Source organism: Gavialis gangeticus, unplaced genomic scaffold, assembly GCF_001723915.1.
Source record: "Gavialis gangeticus isolate Ggan-Ray unplaced genomic scaffold, GavGan_comp1, whole genome shotgun sequence".
Classification (NCBI taxonomy): Eukaryota; Metazoa; Chordata; order Crocodylia; family Gavialidae; genus Gavialis; species Gavialis gangeticus.
In genome coordinates this window covers 5210540-5216213 of record NW_017728983.1, presented here as the reverse complement: position 1 = coordinate 5216213, position 5674 = coordinate 5210540, and the positions used below count along the sequence as shown (strand labels likewise).

Below are 5674 nucleotides of genomic sequence, written 5' to 3'. Positions count from 1 at the left end.
GTCTCTCACCCATTGACTCCTCAATCTACATCTTCACTGACTGCCTGTCTTGCATGCATACCAGCCCAGCCTCTGGCTTATATACTACTCATTCCATCCAGGAAGAGCACACACCAGCTGCTGAAACTTCCTCAGCCTAAGGGTTTTTGAACCCAAAACCTTGCTTAAAATTTTTTCCCCCAACTATTTAAGTTGGTCTAATAAAAGATATCAGATTCACCCAAAAAACCTTGTCTGCCTATGTCCTTAGACCAACACGGCTACAACCTATGCTCCTATAGTTTAATTCAAAGCAGCCTCTTCATAAAAGCAAGAGGAAAGAGTTTTTTGGCAATATCTTTTATTAGACTAACTGTGTAGTTGGGAGAGAAGAAGTTACACAAGCTATTTTCACAAAGTGCCCTTCCTCACCTCTGGGACAGAAGCAGGTTTAGCCTAAGCAAAATTCCAGATAAAACAACAGCTGGTGTTTAACATGTAAATAAAAACACTGACTTAAAGGCACAGAGGAGGGCTGGAAACTAGGAGCAAAAAAAAAAAAAGAAAAAGAAAAAGAAGAGAAGTAGTTTCAAAGTAAGAGAAGTGCAGTTGAACAGATAACCTAAGAACATTCAGAAGGGAAGAGAGTCATTGTTACTTATGGAATACAAAAAGGTTACACAGAGACCTTTAGGAGAGTAACAGAGCTGACACAGAGTTAGGGTCACCTAATCCTAGAACTAGAACTCTTTCTAAATATAGTCAAAGGGAACAAGATGTGTTAGTATTTCACAATTGAGAGATGCCTTCAAGTAGGACAAGAGGATTTGACAGGATGTGCTGTCCCCAGGCCTCAAATTTCTCAAAATTTCTTCTCTCATATCTTTCATTTCATTTCATAGCATTTCTGTTCCTTAGGAGATAGTTGTTGGGCCTACAAAGATCCTGGCATCTACCCACTGATTTATTACATACTCTTACACATGAGGAGGACTTGAGCACTTCGGGTCTCACACTCACATGGGTCAGTATGCTCTGAGCTAAGAGAAAACCACAGGCTTCAGGACACATGGGACTACCTCTGAGCAATAGGGAAGTTCTATGCCGGGACAGGCCTAGCATTCACCTCACTGCCAGTGGTTTTACTGAGATGGAAGTATGCCAGGCAGCTGTGAAAAGGAGAGGACAACCAGCAGAGCTTTGCTGGAACCAAGATATAAAACTATTAATGTAATCAATCTGCAAAATCAGTTTGTTTAGACACCTTATATACACCCTAATAAGCAGCAGGTTCACAAACGTGGATATACATATTTACAGCAAATATATGCCATTAAAGCCAAAGGTAAACTAATAAAATGGGTAAGGGAGACCCGCCTTTCCAATCTCAATGAGTTTTGAGAAAATCTGCAACATTTAATTGCTTGTTTGCAAAATTGTCACTGTGGATTTTTATACAAGTAAGCATCTAGCACTGGCTTCAGATATTTATACTTTTTAATGAAAAAAAATGAGGGGTGTTTTATTCACTCAGTACAGAAACGTGGAGTTCTGCCTACCTATATGCTGGGAGACAACATTATTCAAGTTATAAATTATGGGGCTCACCTTTACAATATTCTTAAAAGGTAGGGAGTGCTCTCAACTTAACTTCCTAGAACAGTCTAATCTGTTGTACACACACAAAATAGAAACTACCCAACTGCACAGCTGATTGCAGTTTTTATTCAGTTTTTTTGGAAACTACCAGGAAGCAGCAAAAGTGATACATGCTGACAGAATACTGGCATTAAAATAAGCCCTTTTAAAGACCAACTCAAGACTTTATAACTGATTCAATACAAATAGCAAACATAGTACTCTACATATTTTCTACATACTATCTGTCAAAACAACCCCACCACTATATCACTGTGTCAAATTAGAAAACTCTTATAAAAAATAAGATTAGACTTTTCTTCCAATATACAGTATAGCAAAATTATCACAAAAGCAATCCAATGTGGTGCTTACTAAACTAGGTTAAAACATTTTTCAATGCCCCAATTTTAAAAGTAGCAGCTCATATGCAAGAGTTCCAACAAATGTAGCCATAAGAATATACAAAGAAATTCTGTAACTCTAAAAAATTCATCTAACAATTTACATTAGGGGTGCAGAGATAGGGATTTTTGGGGCCCGATACCGATGGCTGATTTTTAAGGAGGCATATTGGCTGATATGAATCCGGTTTCCGATACACAGCTCTTCAGCTTGAAGAGCTCCATACAGCTGGTAAGTCTGGTGTAGTGGAAGGGGAGGAAGGGGGGCGGGCCTGCTGTGAGGGAGGAAATGGGGCTGGGGCTGACCAGCTGGAGCAGGGAGGGGTGTGGGACAGGGACAGGGACAGGGACAGAGCCGCAAATGGCTTGTCAAGGGGGTGGAGGGTATGCCCCCTGAATCTGTGCTGTGCAGGCTGCAGCTGTGGGTTGGGCCCAGGGTGGGCATGAGATGGAGGCATGGCTTGTTGGGTGAGGGGGTGGCTCCCGCTGCTGTGTATGGCTCATCTGGAGGCTCCTGCTGCTGCACTTGCCACTTGTCTGGGAGGGCACAGGGGGACAGGGTGGGGCAAGGTGAGCTGGGGCCAGTCTCCTTCCAGCCACTAGATCCGGGGACACCTCCACCTCCCAGACAAGCTGCGCACAGCAGTGGGAGCCACCCCCTTTCCTGTGCCCACCCTGACAAGCCATGCCTCTGTCCTGCACCCACCCCAGCTCAAACCCCAACTCCACACCCTCCCTCACCACGGGCGTCTTGATCTGCCCCCCCATACTCCTTCTACCACACCAGACTTACCAGCTGCAGGCAGCATTCCACGCTGCCAGCTCTGCTCCTCACTGCCTATGTGCTGCGTTGAGGCTGTGCACATGAATGGGCATTTATTGGACAAATTATTGGCTGCATCCGACCAATTTCTGATACACATAATTTTCTTTATATTGCTGCTGATCCAATATCAGACCAATGCAACAGTGCATCTATATGTATTTCCTTTATGTTGATACCCAAATATCATAAAAATACAAATCAAAATGTACCAATAATATGGCTACATATTGTGGGCACAGTTTTAGTGACAGGTAACAGGTATTTAAGCTCTGATAATTTAAACCACACACAAGTCTTAGATGAAGTTACAAAATATATCAAACAATTTCTTCTTCTATATAATTATTCTGTAAGGACAAAAAGAAATTCTCCTACCTGAATTAAAATGTGGGTTTTTCCATAGGAAAGACCGATACAAATTACAAACATCTCATGGAGAAATAAGATTAGGCAACAATCCTAAATAGACTTGGCGCAGATAAGACTTCCTCTTAGCTGACAGCATGGACAGTGACAGCCACAATGGATCAGCACAACAATCCATCTTTACTAATGTCCTAAATTTGACAGCAGCTAGTACCAGGTATCAGAAACCTTACAATAAGCAGTTCTAGAATAACTAGCCCATTGGGAAATTTTTTTTAGCTGCTAATAGTTAGCACTTGGCTTTTACTACAAGGTTCCCCTCTTATTTGTAACATAACTCTTGACAGCTCTCTCTGTATCCATACTTAGGTCTGATCCTTTTTTGAAACTTTTTACATTTTTGGTCTAAATTATCTCTTATGACCATGAGTTCCATGGGTTAAATAATGTAAAAATTTTTACCAGTTTTAAATTTGTCACTCAATTTAATTACATATCTCCTCATGTTTCATTTATTACAAGAAAGAATAACCAGAAGAGCCTGGTTTAACCTCTCTGCACCATTCATTATATTCTGTGCTTCTATCTTGACCCCTGTCTTATTCATCCCCCTTTGTTCACTCTCACCTTATGGAAAAGTTGCCCCATCTCTCTAATCAATTTGATTACCTACTCCTGGACCTCTAGTACTTCTGCTGTAGTTTTCTGGAGAAGAGGTGATCAAAACTGAATGCAGCATTACAAGATAAGAGCATGCCATTGTCTTATATGATGGCATTATATGTTGAGTATTATAGTCTACTCTTCAAATACCTTAAGGCAGTGGGTTTTTTTGTTTTTTTGTTTTTTTTTAACTGGGATGCCACAAGACCCTTTACTGGTGTTACAATGCCAAGCCACAGCAAGGTGAAATCATTCTGGGCATCTGTCTCCAGGAAGTACATGGAGGGCCATACCAGAAAACAGCTGTGGGAAAGATGGGTGCGCCTGCCTGCATTAGATTTATCAGGTACCTGTTTCTGCCACAGGTACAGCCCTGCACATGCCTCCTGGAAACAGAGGAACCCAGAGCAGTTTCACCTGGCCCCAATGGCAGCATGAAAGCTTGGAGATAAACATGATGAACACATATCTTTATCTCGGTTACAACACAATTAAACTTAAAAGGCCAGACACTCAGCTGGTGAGGATCAACACTGCAATCGCCAACAGTCAGTGTAGTTTACACCACCAAAGGTTCTTGCCCAAAGTAATCCTCCTCAAATCATAGAGCCATAGAGAAGTAGTGTAGGAAAGAATCTCCATAGCTCATCTAGTGCAACCCCCTGCCTGAGGCAGGATCATCCCTATCCAAGTCATCTTATACAAACTGATAATCTAGCCTCTTAGTAAACTACCATCAACCCTGAAAAAAACAAGACATAATACCCTAACCTGCCATTGGCAAAGAAAGGGGACCACAGCAGCCAACGTCCCTCTTCTGTAAAAGGGTGTTAATATACACTCAAGAGAATCCAAGTAGAAGGCCACACCCCTGCTACAGAGAAAGGCAAAAATTCCTCACGGTCCATACCAATCTGACCATGGGGTAAAATTCCTTCTGGACCCCAAATATGGCGATCTGTCTGACCCTGAGCAGAGGGGCAAGATCCTCTAGCTAGGAACCTCCAGCTTTAGGCAATGAAGCATTGCGTCTTATGTACATGAGATGGGAGTAGGGCACTATATTACACACTATGCAATAGTTTCTCTCAGGGCTTTTCTAGAATGTCAGAATCATTAGTTACCCATTCCAGCACTATACTGCAGAAGGCATGTTCAGCCAGCCCCTTGACTAGTGATAAGACCTAGTGCAGTAGTTCTCCACCAGGACACTGCTAAATTCAGAGAAGTTATGGAGGGGTGCCCTAAATCTAAAAAAAGAGTGACAACCGCAGCTCTAAGAACTGAATGCAATGCAGAGTATAAAGGACAAGAACTAAATTATTCCTCACATCAGGATGTAAAGAGGTGCATGTGTGTTTGGGGAGGATCTCCCAAACACGCACAATCAGTGACTGCTCCCTTACAAATTCTCAAATTATGTATATTTTTGGAACACATTTTCAAATAATGAGTGATGCTGGAAGGGCTCAACTTGATTTACTGCCTCCCACTTCACCCAGAACCAATCAATACCAGCTGAACCCCTAATAAAAATGGCTGCTACAACACACCCAGAATCTGACAGCACACCCAACATCCTTTACTTTTCTGTCACAAGTATTTGTCTACAGCCTTTATCATCAGGTTCAAACTGAAACTGAGTCAATTAAAAACATCTGGGGAGGAAAAAGCATTGAGTGACCCGAGAACTTTCTACTGAAAAAGAGAAAAAACACCAGCTCAATGAGAAGGATTGCACTGAAACTCTTCTAAATAGGCACACTTTCACTAGCCCACCTCCTTTTTTTTTTTTTTT

At 41.9% G+C, this 5674-nt stretch overlaps 1 protein-coding gene across 2 annotated transcripts in view; it reads right to left on the bottom strand.

The window, feature by feature from the left end:
* Positions 1 to 5674, bottom strand: part of THAP4 (THAP domain containing 4) — a 39428-nt gene that overhangs the window by 27743 nt on the left and 6011 nt on the right. The window lies entirely within an intron of this gene.